Here is a 25,001-nt window from a genome sequence, read left to right as displayed (position 1 = left end):
TAATGGAGAGAGGGTCCTGGCAGAATTTCCTTCCTTGGCTCCAGTTTTCCTGAGACTTGTTTCTATCCCTGCCCTTCTCATGCCCAGCTCATCTCTGGCATCTCTGGGTCAACACATTCCCCTTTGAATGTTTTGAAATGTTGAAAGTTTTAAGCTGCTTTGCATTTTGTTTCATTTTTGTTTGTATGCTTGCTTTTTTTTTTTTTATTGAGAAGAGAAAAGGGCAAAATGAAGGGATTAGAAAGCAGTGTTGATGCTCCATATCTCCACCCCTTTGCTGGGGCAAACTTGACCAATAGGTATCACAGATGGACAGGTTGTGTATCAAAAAGAGGAAAAGGCTCATGTTTCCTTGGAAGGCATTTGGTTGGGAGTCAGTGAGAGATGGAGAAAAACGAAATAGGAATTCAGGTGGCAGGCAGCCTGCTGTTGAGTGGGAATTATTCTCTTGGTGACAGAGGTTTGCATTCATTTCTGCTTGCTGAGGGCATCTTGTCTGTTTACTCCAGGTCTGCTGCTGAAACAGTTAACTTCTGGGTGGTGCAGTAAGCTTGAATAGAGATGGGGCCCTTCCTTCATCAGTTAATAGAGGGTTTACTATATACCAGACACTATAAATTGATATTTACCTAAATACTTGTATATATAATTTCAAATTTATTTACATATAAATCCCATGGTATTATCATGAAGTTGGGATGTATCCACATTTTACCAATGAGGAACCAGAGACTGGAAGAGTCAATCAGTTGTTTGCGGCTCACAGAGTTACAGAGTGACAGTAGGGGTGGGAACTCAGCTTCTGACTCCAAACTCTATTGTACATCCCTCTCTTCTGAAAGAGACAGAGAATCTGGCTCTTTAAGTATCTGCCTGGTTTGAGGACTGCTGCAGCAATGATAATCCACTAGCATGGTCTGGAGACTGAGTTCCCTGGGAAAGGCCTCCTTCTCACCTCCAGCACTCTCTCTATTTCCTGTATAAAGGGAGGCGTGAATGTTTCAAGGCAGGTTTCTTCTCTGGCAAGAGATCAGGACTCTGCAGGCTGAACCAGCATCCTACAGCCAGGTGCGTCCGGCCTCAGTCACTGTGCCTGGCCAGGTGAGGCTCTGGGGTGGCATCTGCCTGTAGTTGGCAAGACTTCTGAGAGGGCTGCCTAATCCCAAATAATAATAATGACAATAGTGGTGATAATAGAGGGCTTTATGTGTGCAAAATGTGGTTCAATCCCAAAAAGTCCAGGAACACTATAAAAGGTCCTGATAAGTATTATTATCTCTTGGGCGGGCAACAGGTTTACCTTGAGGGCAAATGCTGCAATGGGAGGTAAAGAGCCTGAGAGGTAATGAGATCAGGTAACAATAATGATAGCAAGTGCTAATGCCAGTAGCCAAGAAAAAGGACAAACGGGAAGTCATGTTTGGAGACTCTGGGTTAGTTAAAAAAGAACTCTTCTTCCCTATTTTCCTTTGGGCATGAATTATCAGCAACAAATGATAGAGCACAGGCTCTTGTTCAGAGCTAAAGAGATGAGCCCTGTTTAGGTGGCCATCTGCTTTGCATGTGTGGAGAATGTCTGGTCTGCACAGTGCACACTCAAGGGTCTCTGGGTTTCACAGGGAATGTTAATGAATAAACATAGTCGAGTGTAAGGCAAATATAGTACAAATAAAATGAGATCAATGTGACAAATGGCAAGGTATGCTTGGCTTCACTATTGGGGCATGATAAGGAGGGGTGGGGTCTGCGGCAAACTAGAGGGAGAACCATGTGCCACCACTGAAGGAAGCAGCTCTATTTAAATCCAACCAGAGCTGGCCCTGCGTTGCCAGTTCTTTCAATTTTGGGAAGAAACTGAAACTCCAAATTGCTGTGGAGAATCTCTTAAATTTAAAATATTGTTAACTACTTTGAATATTTTCAAATGCTGTTGGCTACATCCTCTCTGGTTGGGGTTTTTCTCCTAAGGAAACCCTTCAATTACCTCAAATTTCAAAGATATTTAGCCTTATTACGCACATGGAGTTAGAGGAGACAGCTGGCCCATTGTGCATCCTGTATCCCCCCAGCCAAGATTATAAAAGAAGCCAGTGGGAAGGAGGAGAGATAGCCCAGGCTCATGTGTGTCTAGACACTGCATGGAGTATGGGCTGGATGGGGCTGCCAAGGTGTGGCCACGAGTGTGGTCAGATGAGAACATCACAAATGAGCTTGGTAGAAGGAGAGGCTGGCAAGGGTGAAATCCAATGGGGCTACTGAAGATAAATGGCAACTATGACAAAATTTTATCTCTTCTGGCTTTTTCCTGCTCCCTTTCTTTCTCTCTACTGCCGTATTATCCATTTTCTCTTTCTCTATCTTCCTTCTTTCCTTCCTTCCTTCCCACAAATTCACTGGCCACTCACATAGTGTCGGAAGCTTTACAGGCTATGGGAACGTAATCTAGGCATACAATTATGTTTTCAACTTTTATTTTCTCCCATGAAAGCTGTTTCACATAAAAAGAGCTATAAAGGTTTTTTAAAAAAATCAAATCTGAAGGTAAGCTTGACAAGATCAGGCATTATGTAAGCGGTGTAATTTTTTTCTTTGAGAGAATCACTTCAACAAGACACACAGTCACAGCAGCAATTTAACAATAGCAAGAGGCCTCATGGCTGTCAGTGATCAGAGACCCACCAGGTGCCTGAGATATTACAGGCAGAGACAACAAATGGTGGATTCAATGTGATGCCTGAATTGAAAGTTGTAAGGGAAATCTATCTTTTTCTCACATGGCCCACATCACCCTGTGAGGGATGTCCAGCCTGGTGCAGAAGAGGGCAGAAAGGCCTTCTGTAGGAGGGGACATCTAGAGGGATGAGTGGAACCTAGCCAGGTAGAGAAACAGGAAATAAAAGAGCGTTCCAGAGAAAGCAACAGTAGGTGCAATGACCGTGAGTTGAGAGACCATGCAGCTCTTTTGGGCACCTGAAAATGCTTCAGTCTAGCTGGAGGAGACAGTATACTTAGGGGCAAAACTAAAGCTATAAGTAGGAGATGGATAATTAAGGGCCTTGCATGTTGTGTTAGGGAGTTTTACTCCATCCCCAGGTGGGTTTTTGGCGGGAGAGTAACATTGTCAGTCTTGTGTTTTAGGAAGATCACTTTGATTGCCATGCGGAGAGTGAACTGTGGGAGGACCCCAGTGGAGGTAGGAAGACTAAACCGGAAGACAGTCACAGTAGTCCAGATAAGAGATGCATATATTATCAATCAGTGAGTTTTTACTGAGAAAGGACTGCACTAATAGTTGTATGTGATACAGCAGACAATTTTTGACCTCAAGGATCTTTGCTGGATTGTCAAGACAAATAGATCATCCATTCAATTGGTTAATTCAATTCAATTTAAAAATATTCATAAAATCTGTACTACAGAGAAGCAATGTTCCAAGGCACAGATCAATAAGACATGGTTACTGCCATGAAGGAGCTTATAGTCTCTTGGGGGAGGCAAATACAACCAAATACCATGCATGGTATACAGCATGGGTCCCCAACCCCCAGGCCAAGGACCGCTACTGGTCTGTATAAGCCTGCACAGCAGGAGGTGAGTGGCCGGCCAGCAAGTGTCGCTTCATCTGTATTTACAGCCTCTTCCCATTGCTCGCAGTACTGCCTGAGCTCCATCTCCTGTCAGATCAGCAGCCGCATTAGATTCTCATAGGAGTGTGAACCCTATTGTGAACTGTGCATGTGAGGGATCTATGTTGTGTACTCCTTATGAGAATCTAGTGCCTGATGATCTGTCACTATCTCCCATCCCCCCCAGATGGGACCATCTAGTTGCAGGAAAACAAGCTCAGGGCTCCCACTGATTCTACATTATGGTGAGTTGCATAACTATTTCATTATATATTACAAGGTAATAATAATAGCAATAAAATGCACAATAAATATAATGTGCTTGAATCATCCTGAAACCATTCCTCTGCCCTCGGTTCATGGAAAAATTGTCTTCCATGTAACTGGTCCCTGGTGCCAAAAGGGTTCGAGATCACTCGTTTAGAATATAATACTGTAGTGTACAAGTAAGTTAACTGGCCTGCACTGGTCATGCCCTCTTATTGTAATGAGTGCCAGCCCACTGATTTACTCAGCCTCATCTTTTATATTTAGCTCACTTGGGCCAACCACAATCTTGTGTGGAATATTATCTTTATTCCCATTTCATAGGTGAGAAACTGAGGCTCAGAGAGATTACAAAGGAGCACAGATGGGATTTTTACTCCAAGTCCTCTAGTCTCATTATCCCATGTTTTGAGGATTATACTGATGTTTCCCAAACTTTAGTCATTGTTTCTGATTTTTACAATAATTATATAAGCCTGCACAATTATTTACTTTATTTCACTTTAAACTGATTCATTGTTCACATTAAATAATTTATTCTGAAAAGAAAGTCGTGTGAACATAATGAATAGAAAGTATCACTTGCCACAAACATAAAATAACTGTAAAATTAAATATGTCAAAACAATAGTATTAAAATACTCATTGCATACAGTAGCCTGATCGAGGTCTGAGTCTGATGTCGGCTGATTCTTTGTTAAAAAGGGAAACTTGCAAGTGTTGAAAGGTGCTAAAGACTTGGTAGGACTAAACTGGCACTTAGCTTTGACTCTTCATAAGGCTCTAAAGATAATTGAGCCTTATGGGAATAAATTCCTCACTCTGAGATTTAATCTTATTTAATGGTATCTATCTACCACCTCACATATAGCACATCATCCATGGGCAGACACCGTGAAGTGTCCCATCTCCCTTCTTCCTTTTTGCAACCATCTTTCCTTGCTACAAGCTGCCACCCTATGAGGTCACTGGTGGGGGTGAGGGGGCATCCTTTTAGGCAGGTAAAGAAGAGTGAACCTTCCAGACAGTACCATAGGGTGTCAAGGTGGCCACTAGGGTTTCAGTCTAGGGAAATATGATTGTGCTATACAACGATGATCCCCTTGTGATAACAGGCAAAGGTTAGTGAGATATTCTGCTTTGCTCTAAGCACTGGGTTCTCTTTTTCTTTTTTCTTTTTATTTTGAGACAATCTCACTCTGTCACCCAGGCTGGAGTGCAGTGGTGCCATCTCAGCTCACTGCAACCTCTGCCTCCCAGGTTCAAGCGATTCTCTAGCCTCAGCCTCCGGAGTAGCTGGGATTATAGGCGCACACCACCTGCTTGGCTAATTTTTGTATTTTTAGTAGAGACAGAGTTTCACCATGTTGGCCAGGCTGGTCTCGAACTCCTGGCCTCAGGTAATCCACCCATCTCGGCCTCCCAAAGTGCTGGGATTACAGGTGTGAGCCACTGCGCCCGACTGTCTTTTTTCCTCCTTCTGTGAGACTGAGGCCACTTCTGCCTCATGTTCCTATCTCTCAGCATTCATGAGCCTTCCCTCACTTTGTTAATGATATTTCATGACATTTTTATATTATTACCCAATGCAACTTTTAGGATGTAGAGAGAAAGGAGCAGACTTTGGAGATCCTTCAGAATCTGTGAGCCTGGAAGATAGAAACCGTGGAGCAGAAGTTGGTGACAGGGAGGTTATATCAGCTTGGTTTGCCTGTCCACAGGGACGTCCATAAACTTAGATCACTGGCCATTCATGGGGGATGACCAAAGGCTGTGGCTAGAGAGCAGTCCTAAGGCAGGATTTAGAGCAGGCGAAAAGCCTGAGTACAAAGCCTGCCCCCAAGTGAGCAGGGACAGGGGAAGTATGAACACTGCACTTATATCTCACCTGTAGGCTGGGGGATTGGAGGTGGGATTCTCAACCATTTGTGAGTGAGCTTTTGCCTTGATGGTCCTCCCTGACTTGAATGTCCAAGAGTGAGGACTCCACAGAAACATTACCCGTCTGATATAGTTTGGCACTATGTTTGGACCCAAATCTCACATTGAGTTGTAATCCCCAGTGTTGGGGGGAGGGACCTGGTGGGAGGGGCTTGGAACATGGGGGCGGATTTCCCCCTTGTGTTCTCGTGATAGTGAGTGAGTTCTCCTGAGATCTGGTTGTTTAAACATGTGTAGCACCTCCCCTTCACTCTCTTTTCCTCCTGCGCAGCCATGTGAAGAAGATGCTTGCTTCCCCTTTGCCTTCTGCCATGATTATAAGTTTCGTGAGGCCTCCACAGCCATGCTTCCTGTACTGCAGAACTGTGAGTCAATTAAACCTCTTTTCTTCATAAATTACCCAGTCTCCGGTAGTTCTTTATAGCAGTGCAAGATGGACTAATACACCACCTAAGTGATGTATTTGTTGCCTCAGCTCTGTATATACCTAATTTGTACATCACCTGGGACCTTGCTTTTCTTTGAGTTAAATGATTTTATATGTTAACTACTCTACTTTAATGATCACAATTTATCATATACTTTTTCAGCATCTCAATAAAAGAAATTCTTTCAAAATTCAGGAGACTATCATTTGAGTCTGCTTTGCAAAGTGATTTATTTCTGTCAATATTCCAGTGAGAGGAGGACTTTTGTTTATGTGACACATACTGGGAACATACAAAGAGCAAAAGACTCCCTGTCAAACATGACTGCAAGTGAAGACATGTCTAAACACACACAACTTCATATGAAAGATTAAAGGAAGAAGAAAATTGATTATAATACCAACTCTTGCATTTCTCTGAATTTTAGCATAGCAGCTTTTCATGTGAATGAATGTTCAGAAATTCGGGTCTGAACAAAATAAAAATGCATCCATAAATTTTTAAAAGACAGATTTTAAAATCTCATTTAACACAAAAGAAAATCTGATTTCTTTCTAGAATGCCTTTTTAGATAGTACACATCTATGCCAGGTAAGGTGCTACAGATACTGGTATACATGAATTAGAAGACATAATCATGGCTTTCAGGAAATTTGTAATCCTTTGAGAGAAACACACACAAATAAACTATGATAAAAGTAGAACAGAGGAATTTAAAAGTGACAGGTGAACCCAGGTGCTGGATGTTGTATCAGCTTCAGAGAGGAGGTCTATAGAGGAGATGACATTTCAGTTAGTTCTTGAGGGATGAAGAGGATTTTGCAAGGAGTGGAGAAAAGAGATTAGACACAAAGGGAACAGTGGGAGCAAAGACAAAGAGACAAGAATGTGCATACCCATTTGCAGAATGTAAGTGATGATGGAAGCATTGTGTTTATTTGAGGGAAAATGACAGTGTAAGGGTGAAAAGGTGAGTAGGAGCCCAACTGTGAAGGTCTTTGAATGGTGCCTGGATTTCCTTCCTCTAGACATGGATGGCCATCACAGGCTCTTAATCAGGAGAGTGATGATGATGGGATATTTTGATTTAGAAAGCTAAACAAGGAGATCAGGCAAGAGGTTTTTTTACATTGGCTCAGGTAAAATGATCTTTTATGTATCTTACATCAATTCTGTTCTCTGTCTTTTTTTCTAAGAAGTATACTGAAATAAAAGATATTTGTTTTGAAGAGACTCAATGTATTTGCCACACAAATAACTCAGCTTGTTCCAATGAATGAAGTCTCAAAATGTAGCAGAAGGGATGGAAAAGGGCTGCCCTCACTTTGGATTTCTGGTTCTTATCTTTTCAATATGTGGAATGTTACTGAGATGCAAGTAAGGGAGGAAGAGGGAAGAAACCATATGTGTCAGACTTTGCCTGTTCCTCCAAGAAGACAGATTTTTTTTTTTTTCCTGAGGCTCTTTAGATCAAATTAAGCAGTAAAAATATTCTAATTGAGTTGGGCTAGACTAAAGATGGATCCTTATCTTGGTACAATTACATGGTGTAATCTTTGCTTCCAATTATACCATTTCTCCTTCCAAGAGGAAGAGACTGAGCATGCGAACAGATTCTCAGGCTCCAAAAGAAGCGTGTCTGTTGTTATTAACGGGGAGTTAGAGACATGCTGTTATAAATGTGTGTGACTCTCAGAGCTTTTAGAGACATCCACATTTCTGCCCGTGAGGAATGGAAGGGAAGGCAGAGGGACCTATAGACCAATTGATGGGGAAAATTTTATTGCAAAATATGAGACTATGGTGATGGCTGCTTTTTGGGACATGGACTTCTACTCAGGTCTCTGGTGGAACTGAAGACATGGGGCTGATGGTGGTGAGAGTGGGGTTGAATTGTTCTAATAGGGTCTATGTCGTCGGAAGAGCCCACTGCTTACAGGATGCTTGGTTTTGTTTAAAGGTGGGCAGAGCAAGACATGGCACTCCCCTGTTTTCCATTTCCCCACATCTCCTCTACCCTCAATCACTTAGGATAGTTTTTTTCCCTCTGAACCCAGAAATGAGAAACAGTCTGTAGTTTTCAGTATTGCAGTATCAAACTTCTCATTTTCGCATCTGCTTTTGAACAAGTCATAAGAAAAACAAAGTTGTAAGGCTTTATTTTTTTAAGTCATTTTTCTCCCTTTCAAATTCTCTCTAGAATCTTTTTATCTGAGCTCCCTGGGGAGGCGTATTGACACTGTGGGAAACACTCCAATTTCTCTTATGTGGTGGGAGGGGAGGGTACTCAATTGTCAGTTGAAAAAATAATGATCTGCAGCAGATTAAAGAACTTAGAGAGCCTTACATGTTTGAGTCTTTTAAGTGGGTAACTCCTTTAACCGGGTAATTCTTCTAAGCGGGTAATTCCTTTAAGCAGGACCCTTCACAGCCCTGTAAAACTGAAGACCATCTAGGAACTCTTGAACTGTTTCAAATTGTTTTCAAATGGGTCTGAATGCTGTTGAGAAATGCATAATTTACGACCTTAACACTTGATTAGGTGTTAAACGACTGTCGGGAGAGATGTCCTTGGTAATCCAGTTATCATCTAGACTCTAATTATCACTTCACAGGAGAAGTAAGGCTGGGTAATTGAGAACCAAAATTCTTAAAGGGCTAGAAGTGGCCATTTTCTTATGCAGTTAAGTAAATTATTTCTCTACCTAGAAGGTGTCTAATTGGTACCAACTGATGAGAAGGAAGAAATGGTGTTACTGACTTTCAGGAGTGATTTAGTCAGGGGGCTCCAGCCAAGGCAACAGAAAGTTATATTGACTACGAAGAGATGTTTCCCAGTTTAAAATTTTTCACTTTATTTAAAATTGGTATTAAAGGAGGGAGAGAAGGAGAAACTAGATGGCCAAGAGAAGACAGACTATAATTAATAACTGATGACCATACCTCTCCCCTGTCTGTCATTACTAAGGATTTTCCTCAGATGAGACCCCATTTCACCTGTGTTAGTTCCCATCAATCACTGTAAATTGCTTAAACCACAAATGCTGCACCAACTGTTAAACCAAGGATTGGGAATAACGGGCCAAAATCTGCTGGAAAGAAGGGCCACTCTCACTGAATTCAGTAGGACATAAGAGGTAAAGAGATTGCATTCTGAATCTTTTTCTTTGACTAGCTTTCTTCTCCCCTCCACCCCCAATCTTCTATGGGGCACTTTTATGTGCACAAATGGCCATGCTAAGTGCTATGAATACAAAAATGGGAATATAAGACACCACCCTTGTCTTCAGCAGTTTCTGCTTGACACAGACACTGATGGATTGTGTTGGAGATCAGAGGAGACTAATAACCAATATCTCTATATTCTCCTAAATTAGGGATGAATTAATAGATGCTAGAGAAGGGGGGAATCGTATTGCCTAGATTACTAATAAACTTGATTGGAGAATGTGTTAGATCTGTTGCCAAGTAGGTTTGCTTACTCACCAGTAAAATCAGCACTTACCTGCAGTCACTGGCACAGCTGGTCAACCGCAGGCATCCCCCATGATGCTGGAGTCGGGCACAATCCTCCAACGCAGAGAGCAGAGTGGAATGCTTGTCCTCTGGACAGGCTGGCTCCAAAAGAGCCTCTCCTAAGTCTCCGATCAGATAAGTCATGCCCGTCATGGAGGGGAGTGGGAGCTGGGGCCAGAGTGTCATTCCAGTTTCTACAAGAAAATGGGAGGCTCCTTCCTAAGAGAGAGGCCTGGAAAGGGATGTTAAGAGGGGGCTAGACTTGTAAGTGGTAAATTAGGTGCTTAATTCACAGTTTTTATGGGTTTTAGGTCAGAAGTGCAGTTCTATGCTACATTCTGAAAACTGGCTACATCCTTAAGTGTTTGGAGAACTAAAAATGCACAGATTCAACACAATCCAGAGTCACCATCCTATTATACCTGGGATGCAGAAAGTATATAGTCTATTTCTGATTGGTAGGTGTCAATATGGTGCAGCAAATGCTATGGTAAGCATAAAATGTTGGCTGATTTTAAGCTCATGTTTTCCAGTTTCTTCTGACCTTACTTTTTTTTTCGGATAGTATTTATTTTTGACTGATTACAAATGTAATACATGTTTATCAAAGAATAGTTGGAAAATGTACAAAGATAAAAAAGAAAATAAAAGTTACCTTTTATCCTGCCAAAGATATCACTGATACTATATGAGCTTTTTAAAAAAATTTAAATTCTCTTTCTTTATATATGTACATACTATTTCCCTACAAAAATTTTCTCTTGTACTATATATGGAGTTTTATATTCTCACTTCCCCTTATATGCTGAATAATTTTCCATGTCATCAAATAGATTTAAAAATATAATTTTAGTGGCTACATAGCATTTCATTTAATCTGCTGCTTCTTAGATATTTGGGTTATTTCCAAATTTATTTTCTACAGAGAACTTTTTTATATGTAAATATTTGTTTGCTTCTCTGAATATTTCTTAGAGTAGAGTTGTTAGGGTTGAGAGTTTGAACACTTTAAAGCAGTGGTGTGCTGGTAAATGTTTAACAAAAATCTTACAGAAAAAAAAAACTCACTCTGATTTGTAGCATTTGCCAGTTTCTAAAGTATAAGTATTCCAACCATTGTTGATTTCAAGCTACCAATGGTTTAATGCCTGGCTTGAAAAATTCCTGATAATTAAACAATTGGTTCTCGTGAGCCAGCATATACCACTGCAAGGCTCTGGATGCATATTTTGCTGTTTCTTTCCAGAAAGCTTGTACCTAATTATGTTCCTACCTGTAGCATGTGAGAGGGCTTAGATCCTGCTTCAAGGTCTGGGAGCCCAGGTAGACCAGCAGCTGAAGGGAGAGGTGAGTGAACTCAGAGTTCTTCCACTTGCATGAGGGATCCAGTACCCCTCCAGATGATGTCCAGGAGAAAGAACTTTTATTTCCAAAGAAAGAGTCCATACACATAAACGTTTTAAAGGGGAAAAAATTAAACTCTGAATTTGTTTTAGATTTTATATAAGACCAAGTCCAAATATTTGCTAACCAAAATAGTCTCTCTGTTACTTCTGTATCCTTCACGTTGATGCTACGCTATTAAATTTGACAGTTAATCATCTTGTAGATGCAGAGAAATATGGCATTATGGAACAGAAAGGGACCTTGTAATAACACTGGAGCATGGTAGTTCTCAAAGAGCTGTAGCCCTGGCTCAGCTACTAACTAACTCTGTGACCATAAGTAGACCCTCTGTGTTTTCTGGTAATCTACTATCTGAGAACTAACGTGAGCCTTAAAGTGTAGACCTAATTCTGCTGCTTCTCAATCTAGTATGCTCTTTGAATGGTTTCACATTATTGGCTTTAAGATAAAATCTTCAGTCCTTAATATGGTTTTTAATGTTAGGTGATATTTTGGACAAGCTCTAAGGTAACCGCCAATGATCCTGCCTTCTGCTATCCGTGTCCTTGCCTAATTCCCTCCCCTGTGTGTGTGTGGGACCTGCAACTTGCTTCTAACCAATAGAATATGGCAGATGGTGGGCTGTCACTCCAGTGTTTATGCTACCTTCGTTAAACTCCACCTCTTAATTGCAGCCTGGTGAGACCCTGAAGCAGGGAGCCCAGCTGAACATGCCCTGGACTCCAGGCCCACAGAATTAGGGGATGATAAATATATGTTATTTTAAGCAGCTAAGTTTGTGGTGATGTGTCACCTCGCAATAGAAAACTGGTTACAAAGGCTTCCACAAGGTCCTGCCTGCCTCTTCTAGCCCATGGCAAATGCTGGTGTTCTCTGCGTGCCCCTCCATGCCCTTTTGCATGTTTCTCCCTTCTGCTCTGGGCCTCAGGAGCCTGACTTCCTGGGAAGCATCACCTGACCTTCCTTGACCTCTGACTTTTCATTGTCACTGAAATGAGTTTGGAAAATGGGAGGTTGCGGGGAGAAGATGAATCAGTCCTGGCCCTCTCCCTGCCAGGTTGTAGGTTGGAAAGATCTACCTTTCCCTACCAAGGGTCACTGCTCCCATGAGGCGGCTTTGTCCTGGGGCTCCAGCTCTCTCTGGTTTTCCTTTCTGATCTCTTCCCATGCCCCGAGTTTTAGGGCAGGTAAAGTCTCCTTTGTTGCTAGCCTTTGATGTTTCACCATCTCTTCCTTGGTTCATTTCCCTTATCTCTGCCTAAAGCTTTGTGAATAGTCACTTCATTAAACTTTTCAAAATTATACGGCTTAAGTGTATCGTTGTTTCTTGCTGGGATCCTGAATAATATAAGGCATTATTCTGATTCCAAAATTTTATACCAGGGGCTTCCCACATGCTGTTCCCATGCCTAGAAGATCACTTCCCCAGCCTCTGGTCTCCAACTTTACCTAGCTCAGTACGTCTCAACATGCAGCCCCCAAAACTGCAGCAACAGTATCAACCTGGGAACTTGTTAGAGATGCAAATTCTCAGGTCCCAGCCCACACCTACTGAATCAGAAACTCTGAGGCTGAACCCAGCAATCTGTGTTTTAACAAACCTTCCAGGTGATTCTGAGGCATCCTGAAGTTTGAGAACCACTAAAAGAGTTTGCACTATTATCTTCTCCAAGTCCCAGCTTAAACTCTTAGACTTCGTTTGTTCCCTTTGTTATATTTCTCACAGCTCTGCCTGTCTCTACTTGTAGTATGCGTATTACTTATAGTTATTTGATCAAAGTTGATTTCTCCTAGCATCCTATGAGCCTAGCATTTATGTCTGTTCATGTTATGTCTTTGTTATGTCTTTGTTCATGTTAAAATCATTCCTATCTTATCCGGTGCCTAACCTATAGTGGTTATGCAATAATATTTCTTTAAAAAGTAGATTGAATAAACCATTTGGGCCTCAATTTACTTATTCATGTAAAGATGATATAGGCTGCTTCACACATTCAGTGGTAAACTTTGTTCAAGGTAGCTTGGTTAAGTTGTAGAGTTTGGCTCTGGGCAATAATTCTGGTTTGGAAATATCTATATTGTGTGGGTTAATTCTTATTCTTTACAACCATTTTTATTCAAGCTCACAAAGTTGCAGATTTACAAAAATATGTTACATAACATAGTTCACTTTATAAATAACTCAGAGCATGGTTTGAATGGATTCCTTTCAAAGTCCTATCTAAATAATCTAAAAAATAATATTCTATTGTTCAGCTCAAACCACTTAATCAGCTCTATGTTAATCTCACATTCTTGATATGTCCATCAATCCATTCATCCATCTACCCATTCAATATTTACACTTTTCAACAAATATTTACTGTGTCAGGAACAGTGCTCTGGACATGGAATAGCGTTTTACAACATTGCAGGTACAAATCGTTAGAACTGTTTTTTAAACTATAAACTGTAGCCTAATTTCATGGATTTAATGACAGTGGGGGTAATTATCCAAGATGAATTTGCTGGACTTGAAGAGGTCTTGTTCCTGAAAGGTTTCCTTGGGCTTACAATACACAGAAGGAGATGGGAGTCATGGATGTTTGAGCAGAGGCATGACAGAAACAAACATATTTTACAAGGATTGCCCCAGCTCCTCTGTGCAGTAGGGTGAGGGGGGACGAGAGCAGAGGCAAGGAGACCTGCTACAAGGTGACTGCAGTGATTCAGGTAGAGATTATAGTGGCTGGAACCAGCATGGCAGCCCCACAAGTGGAGGTATATTCAGCTTCTAGATATATTTTGAAGGTAGAGCTGTCAAGCTTTGCTGGCAGATGTGGTCTGGGGGCAGAGAGAGATAGAAATAAGTCAAGATTTTTGGCCTGTGCAATTGTTAGGATGGGGTTGCTGTTTAGTGAGATGGGGAAAACTGCTAGAGAAGAAGGCTCTGAGCAGGGGATCAGGAAGCGTGGAACACTCCAATTATGAATCATAAGCAGGAGCTGATTGAACACATGGCACTAAGTTTAACAAATACCTTGAATTTTGGCTTTGATTTGATTGTGGTTGGAGACAAAGAGCATCCCATGATTTTGTCCCTTACCTGTGTATGCTGAGGTCATTGTGCTTCCATCACCCAATGTGGATTAGATCCTGTGCTGGTCCTTGACTCAGATTTACTCCTTGTCTTTGTCCTGCTCTGCCCTGTATCACAGATGAGCTGATAACTACAGACTGTGTTTTCTAGGCTCCCTGGTCTGGGGCTTTTGGCTGTGTTGGCTGCTAGGAGGCCCTTGCAAGAGACTAGAGTGTGGGAGGAAGGGGAAAGCCAGGATATTTCTCCTCCTTTCTGTACCTCCTGCAGCATTACTAGCGGGTCCTGAGCATCCTCTGTGGCACCACCTCTCACTGGTCAGGTCCTTTGCAGTTCTGGTCTCTCCCTTCAGCCCTGGGCTCCAGTAATACCTCCTCCCTTTGAACCTCCTGCCTAGGGGATTCTCCAGCTTCACGTAGTTGCTAATTTCTGGGTTGCCATCCTATCCCTGTTTGACTTCTCAGTTGAGTGTCTAGAGTGGTTTCTATTTTCATGATTGGCTCCCACAGACTAAGACTTCTGTAGCAAAACAAAGAGGGGCTCTGAGGCAATTATTTGGTACATTAATTATTTCAAGGGAATCTGGGTGTTCAGCCTCTCTATACTTGCCATGTCTGTGACTTTACTATCCATCTGGGTGAAACAGGCTGTGGGCTTTATATTAATCTAACTTTCATGCATTTTGATTCACTATTCAGGAGCAAAAGGGTTGATAGTAATTTTAGAAGAAAACTGTTTCTATGATGCTTGGATTTCTTCTCTGCTATTCCACCCCACTTGGATACTCTTAATGAGAAACACATTAATTTCCAAAGTTTGCCATGTTATCTTTCAGTAGTTCTGTTTCAAATTTTAATTTTTTGATAATACTTAATGGTATAAAACTCAACTCAAACTGGCTGAAAGAAGAAAATAGCATTTATTAGTGGTTTCAATTGATCGTTCCAGAGGGAATGATTCAGATGAGAACTTAATTGGGCTCAAATAGTGCATCTATCAGTTTTGTTTTATATTTACACAACAGATGAGATACACTGATTGGCTTAAGCAAATACGTGGCTGGATACAACTGGGAATGGGATCAATCCTGCCCAAACCACATGCCTCAGAATTTCAGAGTGAAATTAGGAAAGGAGAAAGGGAAAATAGGTTCTAGGAAGCACTGCAAAAAAAAAAAAAAAAAAAAAAAAAGTGTTCACCATGGAAGGCTAGGACAAAGGATCAGGCAAGGGTCTGTTGCTATTTCATCCGTGTTATTTCATCCAGGATTCTTCAAGGTTTACATTGGACAACTTAAAGTTTACAGGATGCCTTAACAACTCACAGGGAACCACGACTCCAAAATTTTGCAAGTAAAATGATAGATTTTAAATATTATAAGGAGGTAAACTTTTCATTTCCAAAACTTTGTGCAGCAATGAAACTATTCTTTATTCAATTATAAACCAATAAACAATACATGTAAAGGCATACATGTTTGAAGGAGAAGACAAAAAGAAAGAAGAAGAAAGAATGATTTGATTTAAAAATTTTGGCTTTTGATATAGTAAAAACACATCAGAAAATGAGCCATTCCCCAGAACAATACACAATTAGAACTGAAACTCACACCCAAATTTGGAGGAAAAAGCTGTCAATAAAAAAAAAAAAAAAAATGCATTGAATCTATATGAGAAATGTAGCCAAAATTTCATTTGACAATTCTATTGCTTTATTTTATTTTGCAAAATGGTAACTGTGGCAACTGAAATATGCTTTAAAGGTCTATACCACCGTATACACCTCAATTTGTGGCAGGTTGTTTATTTGCTATTCTTTTTCATATAGGCCAGCGAGCAGTTACATTGAACAAAGCTTTCCTCCTTCCCCCTCCTTCCTATTTCTCTCTTTTTCTTTTGGTTTGTCAGGTGCCTAGATTTTTATTTTTGCGCAGGACAATGAAATGGCAGATGATCTGGTAAAAGCAACAGCAAGAGAAAAATCCCACATACCACTGTAGCTTAAAAAAAAAAAGAACAATGATTCACTTAATCCTATTCTTACTATTAAATCATAACTAATTATTTATAAACTTAAGAAAAAAGTATGTAAGTCTTAATGAGTATGGTTGATTGGTATAATAGGGAGTAGAACTAGACAGTATTCCTTATTTTATTTTGGCATGTGTATTTTTTGTCTTTTTTGCCAAAGTAAACGCTTTGCTTTTAAGCCACAGTAGACTATTGGAGGTTTGAAAGAGCTATTGTTCTGAAAGAGCTTGCCTGTTGAGGTTGCTTTTTATGCTAATCACTTATACTAAATAATTCTGGGATGGCTTTTTTTAAATTATACTTTTATTAAACTGACTTGAAAACCACAACTGCAATAACAATAAAAATACACAAAACAGAGATCCACTGATGCTGTTGTGAGACTCAAGTCCAGGTTGGTTCTATAGCATAATGACTGGGGGAAATGCTTCATTTAGCTACTGTAGTGCAGCAAATGTCTGTAGTGGCTAAAATTACATTTATTACTCCTTGTAAGTCTGTGTGTTTGCGGGGTAGATTCACTGATACAGGCTGGGCTTGACCAATCTCAATCTCATTGAGCTTGTTCATGTCCTGTGGTCAGTGGGGGATTGGCTAGTCTAGGATGGTCATGGCTGGGAGATATCATCTTGGCTCCTTGTGGTCTCTTCCCCTTCCAGTTCAATCTGGATGTGTTCACATGGTGATGGCTGGGTTCCAAGAGAGTAGAAGCGTGGAAGTTCTCTTGAGTCCTGGAATCTGAACTGGAACATTACCACTTTGACCTCATTCTACTGGCAAACACTATCCAGATTTAAGAGGTGAGAAATGGCTCTCAGTAGGGGGGAAAAACAAACTCCCATTGAACATAGGAGAAAAAAAATTGGGGCCGTTTTTGTATCCATCTATCACAGACAACTCAAGTAAGCTCAGCCTACATGGTAAACACCTTATTTTTAGGGGGGAGAGTAATTTAAAAATAAACATTATGTGTGAAAGAAGTTCCCATACCCAATTTAGAAACAATCTGGTTTATTAAAATAGAAACATCCCCCCAAAAAAATCCTTTTTTAGTTTTCTCATTTCTACCATTTGTTGACTTTTCCACTAAACGTAGAGGAGAAAGTTTCATATTTAACTTCCTTTCTTTTTTTAATGCTTGGATTACTTTGGCCTTAGCTTATCGATATATTACTGTAGAGTTTAGGCTCTTAATACCATGAAAATTTTTTCTATTCTTCCAAGTTTGTTTTTAGGTATCTTAAAGTTAATTGCTATCCATAGCAGAGCACATGAACTTGTTTTGCGTAAAAAAGTATGATTTACTTATTCACTTCTTAAAGAAATACCAGTTGAGTGAGTGCCTCCTGGGTATCAGAAGCTGGGCTGGGTGCTCAGGATACAGTGAACACAAGACAGACACTATCCCTGCTTTCACAGAGCTTACATTCCACTGGGGCAATGGACAAGAAGTAAGCAAACCATGACTGATTGTGTTAAATGCCAAGAAGGATGTAACAGGGCATTGGAGGGATGGATTGAGGGAGAGCTTCCTTTAAACAGATAGCTTCACTTCTGTTTACAAGAGAGAGAAGGGGGTGAAAATGAATCAGAGGCCATCTTAAGAAAAAGAAGTCACCTGTGCAAAGGACCAGGGGAAGAGAGTTTCACGGGAGGACTGACTTTGATGAGGCCTTGTGACACCTCCATGGAGTGTTTTAGGACAGAAGCCCAGTGTAGCAGGCACTGTCATGGCTCTGCCCATATCCCTTCAGATTTGTTAGCATCTGGTATCTTTCCCTCCCAGTGGCAGCATCTGCATTGCCTTGTTGGAGAGCTGCCTTCAGGGTGCCAGAATTCACTTTGCCTGCAAATCCTGAGTTAGAAGCTTTTGGAATGTGTATCCCTCAGGGAAGCCCCTTCCCAATGACTGATGGATGTGGAGGTATAAATTCTCCATCTCCCTTTCCCCCAGTGAGGGTCACCTTCCCAGAGATTCTCTGTGGAATTGAGCTGAAGATGTCCTCTTTGGGACTTTGCTTGATTTTTCATCTCGGTTTCCTTCCCTTCCTGGTTCCACTTCCTCATTCCCCTATTGTTTTTTTCTGGAAGCTTTCCACATAAATGACTCTTACATGAATTTTTGTCACTGGAAATGATTCTGGGATACCAAACCCTGGGCAGTTAATAACACAGGAGCATAGTGAGCAAAGAAGGAGGCAGGAGATATGCTTTCAGAGCAGACAGATCAGGCAAGGTGTTGCAGCCCTCAGGGCAAGCATCAGAAAGACATGGCCTAACTTTCTTTTAAAAAAGATCGGCCAGGTGCGATGGCTCACCCCTGTAATCCCAGCACTTTGGGAGGCCTAGGAGGGCGGATCACCTGAGGTCAGGAGTTCAAGACCAGCCTGGCCAACATGGCAAAACCCCATCTCTACCAAAAAATACAAAAATTAGCCAGGCGTGGTGGCAGGCACCTGTAATTCCAGCTACTCAGGAGGCTGAGGCAGGGAGAATTGCTTGAACCTGGGAGGCGGAAGTTGCAGCGAGCCAAGATCACGCCACTGCACTCCAGCCTGGGGCATGTCATCTTGGGAAAAAAAAACAAAAAGGAAAAAAAAATCATGGTTTGCCAGAGTGGCAATAACTGGAGAGAGAATTGGTTGGAGACAGGCCAGTTATCTTTCCCTGTGCTGACATCTCTACCAATTTCTTTTTATCTTTTCAAGTAGAAAATGATCTACTTCTTGGCTATGTCTCAAAGATGGTGTGAAGATAAAAAAATGATTTGCATAAACTTCTTAGAGCTCTCTGGAAAAGAAATGCCCAATAAAAGCTGAGATTATTATTGATGAAAATAAAAGTAAAAATAGCAATGCAACTTATAACCAGCATCTGGAGAATTTTCATACATTAATGGAAAAATTAAGTGTTATATTAAAGACTAGAACAACTGTTTCTAGGTTTCTCTTTTGTTCCTACTATTGCTGCTACTTTGAGTGTTTATAGAACCAAAATAGCTGATGCAAATATTTGTGCCCCAACCTGGTTCTCTCTGGAGTACAGATGAGGATCTTTTGAAAAATGGCAGTAGTGAAAGCAACATTTCTGGTTTTCTTCTTGGAAGGAGGAGAAAGGATAGCTTATTCTGAAATTAAGCAATGACAACAAACAGTTATGTAAATGGAGATAAAACTGTTGTTGAAAAATATTGGCTTATATTCTAGATAAATACATACGCCCACATAATCCCATACAGGGCAAATAAGTATGTGTGTCTCTGTGTGTGTGATGTGTGCACGCATGCATGCTTGGTAGACTTTATCTGCTCACTGAATACTTTTTCCAACCCAATGTATGGAAAGTGACAGATGGATCAGCAATGGCTGAGAAGCAGTTACACATATCTGGCCGGCATGGTTCTGATTGTATGTTGGGTTGTCAGCCAGCTACACACCAGAACTATTATTTTAGGTGGCTGGAAGATAATTATTCAATGTCAATGGGAAGAGAGAGATGCAGAAAATGAAATAGACACCCTGTGTTTTCAGTAAGGCATCAGTTTGTTTGAAGCCACATCTAACTCTCTGAATTCATATGAGAACTTACTAAAAGCAATGCACTTTAGTATTCAGGCTCAATTGTTATTCAATTGTTCTATATCTGAGTTTTCACTACAAAAATCTCATAGCTGAAATAATATGTGATACATGATGGTCTTGGGATTGTATGTCCTCATCTTCCAATAACCCTGTAAATTCTTCTTATCTCCGTAGTTTTCTGAACCACACAAAAGGTATAATCTCAGAAGCAGTAGAAAATGACTGACATCTTGAATGTCAGAAGAACAATTATTTAGGCTTGGCGCCTGAAAAGACACATACCCTCCAGGCGCAGTGGCTCACGCATGTAATCCCAGCACTTTGGAGGCTGAGGGGAGTGGATCACCTGAGGTCAGGAGTTAGAGACCAGCCTGGCCAACATGGTGAAACACTGTCTCTACTAATAACAAAAAATTAGCCAGGTGTGGCGGCATGTGCCTGTAATCCCAGCTACTCGGGAGGCTGAGGCAGGAGAATCACTTCACAGGAACCTGGTAGACGGAGGTTGCCGTGAGGCTGAGATTGCACCACTGCACTCCAGCCTGGTGACACAGCCAGACTCCATCTCAAAAAAAAAAAAAAAAAAAAAAAGATACATACGTCAGTGAGACCAGCAAGTCAAAGAGGTCTGTAGGAAAAACGTGGAAATATTTGCATTTCCACTTCTGCATATTCTGATACTTTGCCGTATGTGCTTTAAAATACTTATGCTTGACAAAAGATGTCAAAATTATCCCAATCTAGTGCAGTCTAGACCCTACCATGATGAGGATATTGTGTTAAGTCACTTGCTTTTTGTTTTTTTTTCAATCTCCAGATTGAATAGGCAGACTGCCCAAATCTCCCTTTCTTTCATTTTTTCACTCTCTCTGTCAGAAGAAGGGGGCATTATAGGACTGTATTATTAGGCTAGATCTTTGCCTTGTTTTAGTGTCTTATCCACTGGCCCCTTCATAGGGTTGGGAAATGGTTTTATAAGATGGTAGAAAGGGTGGCATAGGTACTTGCAGTATGGCTAACAGTTGTTCACTATGTAGCTTTAGATATCTTAGACCCAGTTCCCAGCTGTGTCTGCCTTAGTCACTCTTGTCCTCGTCTTCCTCAGTATCTCCTCTATGAGGTGGGCATCCATGCAATTCACCCCAATGGCTTGTACATTCTTACATTAAGTTTTGAGGGATCACTTCTTCTTTTAAATATTTAGTTTTTTAAAAAAATTACACAATATAATGTTTCCACTGTAGAAAAACATGTTTTGGAATATGTTAAGTGCTTAATAAATACGGTTTGAATGAATGAATGAATTGAAAATAACAAGAAAATATAATACAAAAGAAGAAGAAATTAAGGACTAGTCGTAAACCATCTCTGAAAACCAGCACCTTAGTTATCCTCCTAGATATTTTCTGCAATTTTAAAAATGAAAATGAGATCATTTGGTCTTTACTGTTTTGTTACATGCTTGCTCTCCTAGATAAACATCCTTTCATAATACGTAGTTTTTGTTTGTTTGTTGACACAGAGTCTCACTTTGTCACCCAGGCAGGAGTGCAGTGGTGCAAACACGGCTCACTGCAACCTCAACCTCCTGGGCTCAAGCAATTCTCCTGCCTCAGCCTCCCAAGTAGCTAGGACTTTAGGCACATGCCACCACACTTGGCTAATTTTTGTATTTTTCTGTAGAGACAGAGTTTCGCCATCATGCCTAGGCTGATCTGGAGCTCCTGAACTCAAGTGATCCGCCTGCCTCAGCCTCCCAAAGTGCGGGGATTACAGGCACAAGCCAGCACACCCTGCCCATAATAGATAGTCTTATGCATCATACATTTAATGGCTACATAATAATCCATTTTATAGAATATTACCATAAATTCTTTAAGTTCCTATTATTTAACATTGACAATAACAATGTCACTGTTTGACGTTTCTATTTTTTATTTCCAGTTTTTTCCCCTTGTAAATAATAAGGTAAAAAACATCCTTGATGTTGTTTAATTTTTGCACACAATTTTAGTTATTTTGTTAGGATAAATTCCCAGAAATGAAGAATTTGGGCCACATAATATGTGTATTTTAATACCTATTGACAAATCATCCAGGGAAGAGTCCCTTTGCCTGATCCCTAAGGTTTATCCGTTTGCTACTGGAACTCTGAATCAAAATCTACTTCAGAGAGTCTAGGCCCTTAGTTAGGACCTGTGACTTGTACAGCAGATTATTATCAATATGTATTTATTGAATTGAGTAATTTGAATAGCCCTTTCCCATGGCTTCAGTTCTTTCTCATGAACTGAATTCCCTTGTGCAACTAAGAAACAAATAAACAGGAATAACCCCATGTTATCTCTGAATCCTTAAATGAAGATCAATTCATTTATCTAGGCCAGTGGTTAGCAAACTATATAGCTCATAGTTCAAATACAGCCTGTTTTTATATGGCTCATGATCTAAGAAGTATTCTTAAATTTGTAAATAGTTGAAAAGGAATCAAAAGATGAATAATATTTCTGAAGTGAAAAGTATATAAAACTTAATTTCACAGTTCATAAATAAAGTTTTATTGGAATACAGCCAGCCATTTATGTATGTCTTATCTATTGCTACTTTGCACCAAAATGGCACAGGTAAGTAGTTGTGACAGATACCATAAAGTCTGCAGAAACTAAAATATCTACTGTTTGGCCCTTTACAGAAAAAGCTTGTTGAACCCTGATCTAGACATTAGCCAATCCAAGCCAAGTAATGCTAAACCCTAGAAAAATGAAATCTGCAATGATTTTGTCACTAAATTAACACTCTTAGAGAGCTGCAATTATTAGTACTTCCAGTGTGTATGGATGAGATCTCAATTTTCTATTGTCTTTGATTTGACCCGCACTGTCCCGTAGGTGAGAAAATCTAACAGCTTAAACCAAGTAGTCAGGCAAGGGGTTTTCACTGTAAGCATTGACAATTTCCCAAGTTCACAGTTTTAGTATCATTGATACCAAGTCCTGAGGGCACGCTTTGGCTAGTGCGGCTGAGGAGATGAAGTATGGCTCCCTTATTAACTTGTCAAAGTGTGGTGCAGCTGCATCATTTGCTCACCCATTTGCTTAACTTAAATAAAGGTTGGTGGTTAGGCTTCTGTTGTATTGTGCTCTCCTGCTAATTATCAGTGTATTTGTTTTAGAGACAATTAGCCACCTGGTTCATTCTCTCATTGAAGTCAGGTCATCATGAGTTACATCTGCTTTCAGGCCTCCTCAAGTCCAAGACATAATAAAAAGATGATGGCTGTGATTATAAAAAGCATGTGGGGTTGGGCATCAGTGGTACAGCATATTGAATTCCCAAGGAGGATTGAGTTGCATCATTGTACTCACAGAAGCTCCTCTCTGCCAGTCACAAAAGAAGATTGTGAATGAAGAACTCTTGTGTAGAGCCAGAAAACCTTTAGCAAGTGAGAAGAGTATTTACAAAGGTAGACACTAATAATGGCAAAGCAAAGTGAGATGTGATTCCTCCCTGGGGCACTGTGCTGATACAACAAAAAAAGTTACAAGTAAGCACATCTTAGTGCTTGCAGAATTTGCGTAAAACTGAAGTTGTTCAGACCTGTGGGTGTTGCCTTTTTAAAAAATGTGCCCAATAATGTGACATAATATTATGCATAGTACACATTTGCTTTTATAACCCCATATGCTCTGGCAAAACTTAGCATTTTGGAGCTAAGACTTTATGGTGCTAGGTCCTCACTGAATCACGTTGATGATGGAGACACTCTTTGCAGATTTCTGAATTTGGGGGAGCTAAGGGTCTATGACATTGCCTGATTAGATGGGATGTTGTGTTCTGAGGATGTTACTTGACCACAGAAAGGGAAATCAGAAGTTTAGTGTAATTAATTTATCAAGGATGGTTTTTTGTTTGTTTGTTTGCTGTGGAAGGCCTGGACTTGGATTCAATAAAGTGAGAGTGAGTATTAAACAATTTACTTTGGTCACCTTAATACTAGTCAAGTGGAGACTTTAATACCAGTCAAGTGGAGACTTTAATACCAGTCAAGTGGAGTATTAAATAATTCACTTTGCCTACCCTAATACTAGTCAAGTGAGGTTCAATGTTGGGCAAAAATTAAGTGTTTATAGAAGTTACAGTGACAGGTCAACTTGGCACACTCCAAAAACCTTTCACTCTGTGCACTAAGGTGGCATGTAACAGTGAATGCGTGGTTGAAGCTCAAAATTAGCAGGTAGCTTAAGCCCCAGAAGAAATTCCAACTTACATAAAACTCAAACCATCCACCAAGCTCTAGAGATTATGGCACTCTCCATAAAGGTACAGTGGATTATTTACAACATATCATCCAGCTTGAATCAGTAAAGACAACATAAGCAGAAAGCTAAATTGGAGCTCTAAAATTGGGTTTCCCAAAGTGAATCCTGGCAGAACATTGGTTCTGTGGGATGTTATGTTGAAAATGAGATTCTGTGTCCTCTTAATTTTGGGAAGCAGGGGGTTTAGCTAAGTTAACTAAATTAAAAGTTTATATAGGGCTTCTAGGAGCTTTTAATATGCTAATGAGCTTTGTAAAATGCAGCATTTCCCAAATTTATTAGTCCACACAACCACTTTTTCCTGAGCATCTGGCCAGCATAGTGGTTGGACAAAGGTTTGTTGAGAAACTTGCACCAAAGTGTTTGCTCTATCTTAGGGCCTTAGTAAAATTCCAAGTAGACTGGAAGTAGAATGCAAGTGAGTGCAAGTAGGTCATTGTGGGCAGAGGGCTTATAAAGTTGGGCAGGCAGTCTGGCAGTAGTTCCAGTTCACCTGCTTATTGTCCTTTCCTTCTCCGTATCTTATCAGGGTTTGGGCTATTCTTACTATAGGTCTGATATCTGAGCATAAATAATCCCACTTTAAAATTTTTAAAAATTGCTGCCTTGTGGAGACTCCGGCTATAATTTGAAATGGCAAGAAATAATTTAGCTAATTGAATTGAGAAGAAGCCCCACAACTTTTGATCACCTGCATAAAATCCATTAGTCTGAAGAAAAATTGTGTAGTACAAAAGGTGGACAAATGAGTACGACTGGGTGGGATTGCCCTAATTTACTAATGCAGGAGAAAGTAATTCAGCCTGATTG

General features: G+C 40.5%; 1 long non-coding RNA gene across 1 annotated transcript in view; it reads left to right on the top strand.

Moving 5' to 3' along the window:
* Positions 1 to 25,001, top strand: part of LOC129033484 (uncharacterized) — a 322,758-nt gene that overhangs the window by 48,514 nt on the left and 249,243 nt on the right. The window contains exons 2-3 of the long non-coding RNA XR_008501589.1: positions 3,139 to 3,258; positions 6,106 to 6,199. This is a non-coding gene — a long non-coding RNA (uncharacterized LOC129033484). The remainder of the gene's footprint in view (positions 1 to 3,138; positions 3,259 to 6,105; positions 6,200 to 25,001) is intronic.

This window comes from Pongo pygmaeus, chromosome 2 (genome assembly GCF_028885625.2).
Source record: "Pongo pygmaeus isolate AG05252 chromosome 2, NHGRI_mPonPyg2-v2.0_pri, whole genome shotgun sequence".
NCBI lineage: Eukaryota > Metazoa > Chordata > Mammalia > Primates > Hominidae > Pongo > Pongo pygmaeus.
The sequence above is the reverse complement of the archived record's forward strand: the minus strand, read 5'-3'. Positions and strand labels throughout refer to the sequence as shown.